Below are 13,939 nucleotides of genomic sequence, written 5' to 3' on the forward strand. Positions count from 1 at the left end.
AGTCAATGCTCATACAGACATGCCCAGAAATTTCACATTTGTCTAGGGTACAGTCCTTGTGCCAAGGAAAGTAATAATACCCTAATACCTAGCTCTTATACAGTACATTACAAATGAGGTGAGCATCATCACCCCCATTTTTACAGATGGGGAAACTGAGGCACAGAGCAGTGAGGTGACTTGCCAAAGGTCACCAGCAGAACTGGGAATAGGACCCAGGTCTCCTGAATCCTAGTCCCCTAGATCACAGTGATAATGGGCTGGGAACAACTAAGATGATGCAATTCTGGCCACACTAGAGGGGGGAGTACCAGATATGCATGCCCTCTGTGATGCCTATGCCCCAACGGCTGTACCCCTTGTACCTTATGGCCAAGCATGATCTGGTTTCAGTTCTTACTCAGGCAAAAAGAAAACCCATTAAGCTCAGTGGAAGGTTGCCGCCCCCTCAAAAAAAAAAAACTGAGTAAAGGCTTTCGAGTTGGCCCATTCAGAAAGGAAACTGAATTCCATCCCCTGTGTCGCTTCCGTTAGAAATAAACATTTCTCTTCCTTCTTTGCTTTGCTTTAGGGATCAGCACGGGGGACAGGTGGGCTTTGCCAACTGTTCTTTGGGTTCACAGAGCTAGTGTAGGTTTCTGAACCTTCCTCTCCTGTAAATTAAAGAACTTCCATTGACTTCAGTGGCACCAGGATTTCTTCCACAGTGTTCACACTGTCTGTTTTTCCATTTCTCTCCCCCATTGTCTACTTCTCTTTCACTTCTCCTTTGCAGTGTGAACCCAATAATGTTCCAGTTTGACTTCAACTTACAGATACTTGATATTCAAATGCTGTCCGTGCTTACTATGGAGACTCTACAGCACTGATATATAGTATGAGAAATCTTGCCCAGTGCATCCAAATCCCTTTGGCATCAATGGGAGTCCCTCTTTGCAGCAGACCTAGGAAACCTCTGACATGGCTGTGGCAGTCTCTGCTTTATACGCATAGTGCACACACAGAAAGTCGCATTTTCTCTCCCAGCCTCTCATTATGCACATCTGGTTTTGCACACTGAGTGTGATAACTGATGGTGACCATTAAAGTGGATGCATGGGAAAAACAGCCATTTGCGAGGCAGTTTGGGCAGCTGGTTGTCCATCTGGTCTGTTTGTGTGTGCAAACCAGCGTGTGCAAAATTGGAGGCTGGCTGAAAATCTAACCCAGCAAGGAATGTCCACCAAGCACCATAGGCCTCAAAAGCAAAACAAAATGAATTAATTTGCTTTGAGCTAGATTGTATCTTGAACTCAGTGTTACCAGCTCTCATGTTTTTATCATGACTCTCATGATATTTGGTGTTTTTCTTTTATCTCCAGCTCCTGAAGGCATGAGATTAGGTGAGAATCTCAACTTTCTTTTTTATAAATACCCATCATGGTTGTAGAAAAAAGCTTGAAACATGACTGAGCACAGATAAAGGGTCCAGAAACCAGAATGCAAAGAAAAAGTGCTCTACAATTAGTAACTTTTTAGATATCTTGTTATTTTTAAGCCAATCTCATGATTTTTTGAGGCTCGACTCACGATTTTTGAATGCTTGAGGTTGGCCGTACTGTGGGCTACATGCCTGTGCAGGGCTAAGAACTCCTTAGAGCTTTGACTCCCTTGTGTCCAGGCACACAGAGATAGGAGAGGCCTCTTACCTACTTACTCTCTCTCTGGAAGTAGTGGGGTGGGAGACAGGGAGGTGTGAGAAATAGGCAGCAAATGGCTGGAGCCTCGGCTCCACCCTTGGTCCTACTCAGGGGGTCTGTCTACACTGCATTGTAAACCAGGCCTGTGGGACCCAGGCTTATGGACTCGGTGATTCCAAGCCCACACTTGAGAGGCCAAACTGCATTGTTAACCTGGGCACAGGCTGGCCCTATGTGTTTATACTAATCAATCTGGATTTCATTTTTTCTTTTTTTCTAAGCCTAAGGATCCATCCCCACCTCTACCCCACTCAAGTCAAAAGAAACAACCCAAATCTATTTTCCAGGGATACACTGCTACTTTAAAACTGTGTAAAACATAAAGACATTTGGGCATGCTCTGCCTAAGGGTCAGAGGATCTTCCTGATATTGCCTGTCAAGGAACTGAAATTGCTGGCCAGCAACATGGAGAAGTCATGGAGATATCACAAGGCAAAGGAAGTGTGAAGATTTTTCAAGCCAGCCAAAAGCAAAGAGGTTCCTGGGAGTTTTGTCAGGGTCAGAATGGGGTAGAGAGTGATGGATCAAGTTCTGTCTCCTCCAGGAGGGAATCTAGAATATTTGACCAAATAAGTGGTCATATGGAATCTGGGGAAAGGCTAGTACAATAATCACCTATATCAATGGATAAGTAGATGCTCCCAATTTCAGAGGGACCCAATAAATCCAAACTAGATTGATCCACTCCTGTTTTTTCAAAACTTTGGTGTATGTGGGATATTTACCTGGCTGATTTATGTGCGCCTGATCCAAAGCCCATTGAAGTCAATGGGAGTCTTTGCATTGGCTTTCAGGGGCAGAGAGAGAGAGAGAGAGAGAGATCAGCGTTGTAACAGAAACACTCGTTTTTTCTCTGACAACTGATACAGTATTTTCCATTAGAATCACCGTTTTTTTACGCTGGGGCCATTTTTAAAACATACAAGGAATAAACTATTCTTATAGCCATTGAATAAGAGCAGGTGCATTGATACTCCAGAAGCTTTAAACATAGATCTTATGCTTATTTCATGTGTTTTTTCTAAGTTAAGTATCATATGCTTGTCAAATGATCACTTAGTTCCCGATTCTGCAAATATTCATTTGCTTAACATCACTCGTGATTGACTTCAATGAGAATGTGCATGTGAGTAAAGCAAACCATGTGCATAAGTGTTTGCAGGATCAGAGTGGTAGTTTGCAGTGAGAAGGCCATTTAAACGATTAACACTTCTTCATCATTTTCATACTCTTCACCAGACAAGAAGGGGCTGTAGTCTAACATGTCAGAGAAGAACAATGTCCTATTTCACAAGCTATTGCAAGAATTAAAACCTTATGATCATTTTGACAAGTGTTGTTTCTTCCTCTTTTGTTCCTGCTGTTGTCCTCTCTGGCAGGTAGAAAATGAGTAATTAAAAGGATCTTATGTCTTCCTGTATCAAATAGAAGAGATGTGTAAGAGGCTGTCATTATGTCAACCCATTTCTTCATCACTGCTTTAAAGACATCCCTTCCCATCCCCCCAAACCCCTGCCATTAAAGGGACAGAGACTAATTTCCCATACAATTTCTTCAGCCAGTCCTGAGACATTTTGAGAGCAGGCACAATTGTATCAGAATGAGCTAGAAGTTTCAAACCTTCTGTCAAATAAATTAGTGTTCATTGAGCATTTTTACAGCTTGTTGCCTATGGTATTTCCTCCCCCCCAGGGAAAAGGAAGTAATCTTGATTAATGACACAAAAAATCATTTTTTCTCTTTAATTCACTAATTAGTTGATCTTTTGTGATATCAAAGAAGGTTGAAACATTTGCAGAAATGAGCAATGAAAAAAGCAGAGTTCCTGTGTATTTTCCATGTGTACTTTGTTTCCTGATGTAATTTGTAACTGAAAAGGAATGAAGAATTGAAATCTCCAGTTTACATGAGGAATGGCAGTTTTGAGCTCCCTATCAGACACCTCATTTTCTCTACATTAGTCACAATCAGACAGACAAGGCTCTGTCTTGTTGAGCTACATTTAGCAGTCTGTCTGAACTGCAAATTTAGATGACATCCAAATTACATAGGCTCAGCTAGTAGGTTACACTAATGCAAACTAGGAGAAAAAGAATCAAGACTATTGATTTTTGAGGTCCTTTTTCTGTCATATTCCCTTAAAGGCATTTACAAAGGCTTTTAAGATCTTCAGCACTTTCACAAAGGAACAAATTATGTGCAAATAAGACTGCCTTAATCTATTCTTCCTTACTCAGATTGTTCTTTCTGTAGTCATTCGGTGATTCGTTTTTTACACTTCTACTGCAGTTTACTTGATCCACTTTCATGCACCATGTGGTCAATATATATGTTGAAGAGTAACTGTGGAAAAGCACATCTCTTGCACCTGCCTATGATAATCAAAATCTTGATTATTAATTCCCTGCAATCCAAATACATCACACATCTCTCTGCTCTTTCTTGCAGCTGTTTCAGCAATTTCATGTCATGTTCTGGAGAAAGCCCTCCTGACCATGTTTCTAATTTTGGATGACTTGATTTCTGCAATTACTATCCACAGAGGTTTCATAATAATTTGGCCAACACGAAGAAAGGAGACCAAAAGTTATAATGATCTTGGGACCCAATTTCAGAAGTACTGAGTACTCACAACTTCTTTCTGTAGAAGTCTACAGTCCTGATTCCCCTCTCAATCACACTAGTGCAAATTAATTAGGCGTCACTTCAGTGTAGTCAATGGGCCAGATTCTCAGCTGGTGTAAAGTCAATGAACATTCAAAAGATGTATTAGAGTTTGAGTATCACTGAAGCTATGCTGATTTACAAAAACTCAGGATCTGGCCCTACAGAGCTACATAAGTGCAAGAGAGAATCAGGCCCTATCAATTCACTTTTTGGATAGGACTGTCTTTTTGTTCTGTTAAAGCACTTGGGTCCTGGTCCATGACCTCTATTACCTCTCTGGTAATAAAAATAATAATAATTGGTACATGGATTTTATAATTACTTCTGTCTCTGGATCAACTATCCACCAAGAGTATTAAAGAGTTTTTTCTAGGTGATCTCACTAAACAGCTGTAAAAACCTTTTTAGGCATCGTTAGCAAGCTAAAAACTCATTAACCACTGCATATGGTACTGTCACTTTCTGTGCAATCTGAAACTCACATGCTTTCCTCTTAAGCCAAGCGCATGCTTCCTGTTTTGGAGCCTAATGAATGTGCAATCCGGCAATAATACACCCCTCATTTATTATTATGCGTGCTTATTTTTTCTATAGGCTGCTAGTATTTTGACATTATTTCAGCCTTATACCTCCTGGTGCCTCACCTTTTTTTCCCCCTCGTTTTCTGCAATTGCTGAAATAAATTGATTCATTTTTCTCTTGTTTTTTCTCTTGTTTCTGTTCTTTCTCTCATTTTATGAGTTGAGACAGGGACTAAGGTCCATATGGGTGTTCTTCCAGTTCCTCTAGAATCCTAAAATTCTTTTTTTTTTTAAGTGGGTAATGTGTGTGCCAATTGCCTTGCAATTCTCCTTTCTCCCTGGTAAAGCAAATACATGTAAAAAGGAGCATTAGAAAGATCTCTGTTATAAATTGGAACTAGTTTAGCTGCCTTTTATTTCACTCCTGTAAAACACAGGACCATCCGTTTTCTGCCAGACTATTTTTCTTTTTTTTTTTAATCATTGATCTCTTTTTCCATCCCTCTCCTCGCCCCTCTCTCCCTCTCCCCCCGTTATTTTATTTCTGACCTTTCATTTTGCTGACCCTGCTGGAACAGAATTGAAGTTCAGACTAAGATTTGGGTAATTTCTCTTTCTTTCTTTCTTGTACTGATTTTTTTTCTTCTAGATGTTGTTTAAGTCACAGAGATAGGCTTAGAGTCTGACTCTGTTCAAAGTATCTGGTATAGGTGGTTATTTTCAATATTCTTTTTTTAATCAAAATTTTAAGTTTATGCAATTTCTTTATGTTAATGTCATCTAAGAGTCACAAAGAGATAATGCAAAGATTGAGCTTGAATTTGAATGAGCCCCCAAATTAATTTAAATTACAGAGGAATACTCAGTCTTCCTCTGAACATTTCTCTTTTCCATTCAGTTTAGTCAGGGTTTTTTTTTTCTGGGAAAGGAGAATATTGATAGCAGAGAAAGATAATAACAGAGATATTTTTTAGTCCCTAGAATCAGAATAAAATGTGGCACTAAAACCAGAGATGGTTGAAAGTAGTTTACGAAATACATTGCCTGCCTTCAGCAACATGACTGTTCAGGCGACGTAAGTAAAGACCAATATTTTGAGATCCATTCTGAAGCATAATGTACAATGCTATCATTTACCATTATCCTCTAAGAATTACCTCAGAAACTGGAAACGATGCTGCTACAGTGACTAATCCAACTCAGATAGCAGTATGACAGCATTTATAGATGTAAGGCTTTTTGGAGATATAGTTTGCCATCCCAGGGATAGACTAAACCTGGCATGATTCACTCACAAATAGAGGGCCGCAGTACTAGTAGCCATGAGGAAAGCAAGTGTCACTGTGAAAAAAACCACTATATGAGATGCTACTGGGGGATAAAAATGTTATGGAGCCCCATTTGAGAGTGGGGGTGGGATGCATCAGAGGATCAGTGAATCCATTTCATTGTCACCTTAATGCACTACTGGCCACACCTGTAGCATATTAGAAAGGTATTGATAGCTATTACATACTACTTTGATTTGGACCCATCTCTTCTTAGAGCCAAATTCTGGCATCAATGACAAATCTGCACTTGAATTCATTAAGGCCATGGTTTAGCTATTGAGGCTGAATTATAAAAGAATGATTTGATTCTTCAGCCTCAATAATAGCTATTTAGCAATTACGTACTGTTCCATTTTACATCTTCAAAGTGCTTTAAAAAAGTTAGCTAAATCATCCTCTAAACCGGGGTCAGCAACCTTCGGCACGCAGCTCATCAGGGTAATCCGCTGGTGGGCCATGAGACATTTTGTTTACGTTGACTGTCCACAGGCACAGCCCCCCAGCAGCTCCCAATGGCCGTGGATCACCATTCCTGGCCAATGGGAGCTGCGGGAAGTGGCGGCCAGCATGCCGCACCACTTCCCACGGCTCCCATTGGCTGTGGATTCAATAGCAGAGGCATCCGTCACGCAGCCCACCAGTGGATTACCCTGATGGGCCCTATGCCAAAGGTTGCCAACCCCTGCTCTAAACACTCTCAGGAGCCAGAGAAATATTATTGTCCCCATTTTACAGATGGAGAAACTGAGACATGGAAAGGTTAAGAGACTTTCCTTAGACCTAGAATCATGTTTCAGAGACAGGATTAAAAATCAGGTTTCTAGTTCTATGTTCAGACCACATTGTTCCATGTAGACTCGCACCCTGCCTTGTACAAGAGGTGATTTGTAACAGTAGACTAGGTTAAGTAGCTTACCTGAAACATCCATGTTTCTGGGTGTCCCTAAACCTCCGACTGCCAGAAGCTGGGACTGGATGACAGGGGATGGATCACTCAATAACTGCCCTGTTTTGTCCATTCCCTCTGAAGCATCTGGCACCACTACTGTTGAAAGACAGGATACTGGGCTAAATGGACCATTGGTCTCACCCAACATGGCCATTCTTATTACCAGAAGGATCCTTGCTTTGTTTGTCTGTCTGACTGTTTGTTTGGTCAGTAACAAAATTAAAGATCTTCAACATGACTTTAAAAATCAAGTGTGCTTCCATGCAGAAATCTACCAATGCAGTGTATAATATGAGTCTCAGATACTCCTCTTCATGAGAAAAGGGATTTTTCATCCTGTGATTCAAAGCGACTTTTTAAACAAAGACAAATGATTATGCTGATCTACTGTATATTGTGGTGTATTATCCATTGCATGCCTGAACATGAAAACTAATTACTCTTTTGGCATTAATTGGCTTTGGACACAGATCTTTATGAGGTTAGTCCACCATTTCATTTAGTACACAAACTCTATAAATGGGACTGATTTTAAGAGCATGCACAAAGAAACCAAATCATTGATGTTATATACATATTGTCTCTCCCATACTTCATGCAAATAATAGTCACTGGAATTACAGATTTAAACATCATTTTCTTCTGTTTCTAGGGTAAACTATAATAATGTTACTAAATAAACATTCACATTTCTACTTGATAGCTGACCTTTAGTATTAAGAAGCGGTCACCTGAATCACATCATCCATATTTGAATGGTTATATAGGACTTATTTTACACAGAGTTCCCCAGGGTAATTATTTCATATCAGAGCTGGGGAAGTTTAGTATCTGTATGCAGTATGTATTTACACTTCATGCCAATGCATTAAGTAAAATTCTATCACATTCTGTCTTTGTCTTTGTGTTTTCTTCTTTTCAAAGCCATACAGTACATGATCTGGTTGCAAATTTTCAAACAGCCTGAAAGGCTTTCTTCCAATATTGGGAGAGCAGCCAGGAAAAGTTTGGCAGAGGCAGCGTCTTCAAGAAAACGGCCAAAACGCAGGATCGGAAAGGAGGTGGTAAGTGGCTTAACATAATATGCCACGTTGTTAGTGACACAGCTCCATCATTACTAAAACTGCAACCCCATAAAAGTGAATCATTGTTATTAAATCATTACTAGGCAAAAAAGGATATAAGGATACATTTTTAATAAAAAACTAACAGACTTTGTTAAATGAAGCCAGTGAGAAATGTGTATTTTCATTTAGGGCCTGATCCAAAGGCCATTGAAGTCAATGGGCAAGTGTGCAATAGAGCCCATGGAAGTGATGCATACAAAGATTAAGGATGTACTCAGCACTGTACATCAGAAGTAGAGAAGCTCAAATAGAAATCCTGAATTTAGGGTCATTCAAAATCCGGGATCTGGATTTCACTGCTGTAATGAGCCAAACTGAACTTTGAGGTGCTTGAAATCTGGATCCTCATTCAAATTCCTTAGCTTGATTGAGCTCATTTCTAGACAGAAGTCATGATTCCAACAGTTTGAAACTGAGCATTTTCTGTTTCTGGTGCAGTTTCTGCAAGTTTCCCTTTGAGTTTTTCCTTCAAACAAATCCTGAAATAACAAAAGCAAACTGCATTGAAATCTAGAACTGTGCATAAAAACAAAATATTTCCTATAAAAGTTTGATGGGAACAATGCCCAGCTGAAATACAGTGGTCAAAAAAATCTGTTTCCTTCAAGAAATTTTGAAACAAATCAAGCTTTATAACATTTCTGACTGTTTTCAATTTTTTTTCCAGGTGGAAAACAGTAAAATAATGGTAAAAGTATGATTTTTCCCCACTTTCTCACACTTTTTTTTTTAACTGGTTTATAGAATCATAGAATCATAGAATATCAGGGTTGGAAGGGATCTCAGGAGGTCATCTAGTCCAACCCCCTGCTCAAAGCAGGACCAAATCCCCAACTAAATCTTTTATAACTTTATAAATTATATATATAAGTTATAATCTATAACTTTTTTCTAGTGGGAAAACAGTAAAAGAGTGTGAAAAATGTATTTATAGCGAGGAAAGTAAAAAAAGGAGAGAAAGGGAAAAAGACCAGCTCTACTCAAAACCAACATGCTCTGCCTTGTTTAGAGTTAAAATCATGTGAAACCATTGAGTTTTACAGTTTCCGGGCAATGCCATTAATCAGCCCCGGTTCATTCAAAATTGGACCCAGGTTCAACTAAAGGTTTACTATCCTCAGCAGACCTGACCTGAGCTAGGAGAGGATAGTTTTTACATCACCCTTTAATAGGTTTCAAGGTATGCTTCTCTTCATGGGTGGCCACTTCTAGGGCTGGTGTTGGCATGAGGAGCTGAGTGGGCCCATAGCCCTCCCTCTTCCCTATGACAGAAGCCCTGTGGGATACTGTTCAGACCCCATGCAAGGACATAAACATAGGACAATCTCCTTGTACCCTCAGTTCACTTTCCGTATCTTCAGGGGACACAAACTAGCTGATAACATATAAAATATATGTAGTACATGTCTGAATAAAATAGAATTCACAAACTTAAGGCATGAACAAGAAAATAAATCATTTTCAGAATGTTGTGGCAGAACCAGGAAGAATTTTGGTATTCCAGGCTTTTTGGTCAAAATGTATTTGACAGCTTCATTCCAGATGCTGTGGCTTTCAAAAAAATAAAATCCATTTGGCACAGCTCAGCATGATTGGCAGCCTCTGTTCCATAGAAACCGAGGACTTCAATAGCAGAGGTGCTCCAGGTCAGGATTAAGGTTCATTTGCAGTGTAGAAGTTTGCATGATGCCTGTTAGCATTATGCCTGATTTAAGCCAACATCATTAATCACTCACGAAACTCATGCACCAAATTACAAATAATAATAATAACTAAATAATGACATAGCTTTGTAATTACAAACAATGATCCCAAAGCTCTGACCTTCACATTATATTTCATGCAAACCGTGTCTTCCTAAATAAAGTTTTGCAGCAGACAGAACATCTGTTAGGTCTATTTTATATTCATGTTTAAGATGCGATTAGTCACTAGGCTTTGACAAATAATGAAGAAAAACAAGGGGGAAGAAAGAAATTAAAATCTTAATTCCCTTTGGATTTTGTGAAACAATTTGAGTTTAAGATAATTGGTGCAAATGCTTATAAAAAATTCTGTTGAATCTTTGTCTGAAATCTTTTCTTCTTTCAGAGATTAACAATGTATCCATAACATAAAGCACATTGAGGTAGTAGTCAGCTCATATTAGAAACCTGCAGAGGAACAGGAAAGGTTACTTTTTCTAATGGTCTTCTGCACCCCTATCCTCATCTGGTTTAACTGGCATAGCTGTGTTGAGGTCAATGGAGTTAGACCAATTTACTCTAGATGAGGATCAGGCCCTTGTTAATATTTGTTCTGAATATTTCACTGGAGTTTTACCATTCCAAAGTCACTGTGTTTAACAATGTTCTTTGACTAGCATCCTCCACATTTTAAATTAATATTCTGTTCACTGTCACCACTTCAAAAACTGCTCACTGCCAGTGAGTTCCTCTTGGAAGGCTTCACATTACTGGAGACCTTCGACAGAAGAGCTGCTGATCTATCTTGGTGAGTTTTATTTGAAGGAATACTTCAAGGCTGGCTGAGGGAGATGCAGGTGTGAGGGCATATGTGAGACAGTTGAATCACTGGCTGGTCACTCTGGACCCAGGCAAGGGTGAGCAGGTTTCGTACTAAGAGAAAGTATGTGTCAGAAGCATGTGGTAAGCAGTACAGGCAAAGTGGTGTGTGGTGTTGGTAAGTAGCATTGGTGGGAAGCTGTATGGAGTTAGCACTGATCGTACCCAGTTCAGAGGTAGCCTTAGTAAATGCTGAGATGGCCTCAGGAAAGAAGTATAGAACTAGAACAGTGAGATTGGAGCAGGGAGAAAATGGGGCTTCAAAAAGAGTGCCTTGGACAAGAGATTGGTCCTAAAAGAGAGAGAGATGAAGAAAGGAGGAGTCCTGTAGTTAAGGCAGGGAGCTGAAAGGAGAGAGGCAGAACCTTCAAAGATCCATGGATTAAAGAGAGGGGAAGCAAGGACAGAGGTTCTCAAATTTTTTCCTACTAAGACCTTTTTCTATACCAAGACCCCTTTCCCATCTAGTGGGGACCCACCTCCCATTTAGCAATATGGAGAGAACAGGGTGGTTGTGATCTTCAGGTTGAGAATGCCCGTAATAAAAAAAGAGGCATACAGCTGTGGGAATGAAAAGAGAGAGATGTGATCTCAAAGCATCTCCAATAGACTCAGTTGTCCACTGCATCCTGTATCCCCTGACAGGTAGATCAATCCCTTGGTTGGGGGAGGTCTGTGAATCAGAGATTATTTCATTTATTCTTCAGTATGTCAATATGCAGCTATTTTTATTGGATTTTGAGTGTTTTTTCCTATGAAGAAAGATATCTTTTTTATTTTTTAAAAAGTGTTCTAAAATTAATAGGTCTTATGAGATGTCTAGAGCCTTTTAGAAGTAATGTAGAGCAAAGATCATTTCCAAGATCTCCAGTCCCTGTATTCCCAAGGAATTGCCTTTTTAGCAAGCATCTAACAGCCAATTTGGTGGCGGTCACCACAGTGCTGGGAGAAAACAGATGGAGTGTTCAATTATGCACAGAATAATGCTGCACTTCGATAAATAACAATTGATAGGGTCAAATCAGCACAGCTCCTGTAAGGGTTAATCATACCCCGCTAACCTATTAGAAAGCTTTGTAAAGGTTCATAAAATAGTAGGTAAAGGAGATCTGGTGGATGTAAATTACTTAGAATTTCAAAAGGTCTTTGACAAGGTCTCTCACTGGAGACTATTAAGGCAAATAAATAACCACAAGACAAGGAGCAATGTCCTGTTGCGGAATAAAATTTGCTTAAGGAATAAGAAACAAAGAGTAATATTGAATGGCTCTTTCTCTGGGTAAAGAGAAGTGAAGAGTGGGAAATCCCATGGACCAGTACTGGAACCATTGTGGTTCTATATAGTTATTAATGATTTGGAGGAGGGAGTGGACTGTGAGCTCATGAAATGTACCAATGACACAAGAATACTTTGAGGCCCATCTGCTGCATTCTTTATTCTACAAAAGAATAGAATAAGGGATAGGAAATAAAACAGAAAATATCATCATGCCACTATAGAAATCCATGGTGCACCCACACCTAGAATTCTGTGTCCAGTTCTGGTTGCCCCATCTCAAAAATGATATAGCAGAACTGGAAAAAGTACAGAGAAGGGCAACAAAGATGATCAAGGGTATGGAATGGCTTCTGGATGAGGAGAGATTAAAATTATTATGGCTGTTCAGTATAGAAAAGAGGGGTATTAAAGGGGGTACAATAGAGGTCTATAAAATCATTAATGGTGTGGAAAAAGCGAATAGAGAAATGTAATTTACCCTTTCACTCAATACAAAAACCAGGAGTCACCAGATGATATTAATAGGCAGCAGGTTTAATACAAACAAGAGGAAGTACTTTTTCCACACAATACACAATTAACCTGTGGAACTCATTGCCATGAGATGTTGAGATGTCCAAAAGTATAACTGAGTTCAAAAAAGAACTGGATATGTTCATGGAGGCTTGGTCCATCAATGGCTGTTAGCCAAGATGGCCCAGGACACAACCTCATGCTTGGGGCAACCTTAAATCTCTGACTACCAGAAGCTGGGAGTGGAAGACAGGGGTGGATCACTCCATAACTGCCCTGTTCTTTACACTCTCCCTGAAACTCTGATATGGGCCACTGTTGGAGACAGAATACTGGGCAAGAAAGATCATGGTCTGACCCAGTATGGCAACTCTTATGTTCATGGCACCCACTGAAAACAATGGGAGAACCTCAATAGGGGCCATAAAATCAGCCACTGTTCTTAGACCCCTGTAAATACCTAGTGTGACAAAGTTCCTCCTCTATCTTGGTTGGTCCTGCGCTTATTGACAGATTTTCTTGCCTCAGAGATTCACCATGTGGGTTGGAGAACAGCCCAGAGACCTTCCCCTCTGGAAGAACCCACAGTCCAGGTCAATTGGGAGGTATGGGGGGAACCCGGGCCCGCCCTCTACTCCGGGTTCCAGCCCAGGGCCCTGTGGACTGCAGCTGTCTATAGTGCCTCCTGTAACAGCTGCATGACAGCTACAACTCCCTGGGCTACTTCCCCATGGCCTCCTCCAACCACCTTCCTTATTCTCACCACAAGACCTTCCTCCTGGTGTCTGATAACGCTTGTGCTCCTCAGTCCTCCAGCAGCACACCCTCTCACTCTCAGCTCCTTGCGCCTCTTGCTCCCAGCTCCTCACACTCTCACCACAAACTGAAGTGAGCTCCTTTTAAAACCCAGGTGCCCTGATTAGCCTGCCTTAATTGATTCTAGCAGCTTCTTCTTAATTGGCTCCAGGTGTCCTAATTAGCCTGCCTGCCTTAACTGGTTCTAGCAGGTTCCTGATTACTCTAGTGCAGCCCCTGCTCTGGTCACTCAGGGAACAGAAAACTACTCATCCAGTGACCAGTATATTTGCCCTCTACTAGACTCCTGTACCCCATTGGTCTGGGTCTGTCACACTAGGCACATCGGGGCAGGCTATAAATCAGTAAAAGGAGCTCATGAACGCTGCTGCTCTAATAGCTAACGGCTTATCTGTTTCTAAATATGTCTGGATAGCGATAATGATAAATTGG

The sequence above is a fragment of the Emys orbicularis genome, chromosome 4 (assembly GCF_028017835.1).
Source record: "Emys orbicularis isolate rEmyOrb1 chromosome 4, rEmyOrb1.hap1, whole genome shotgun sequence".
NCBI lineage: Eukaryota > Metazoa > Chordata > Testudines > Emydidae > Emys > Emys orbicularis.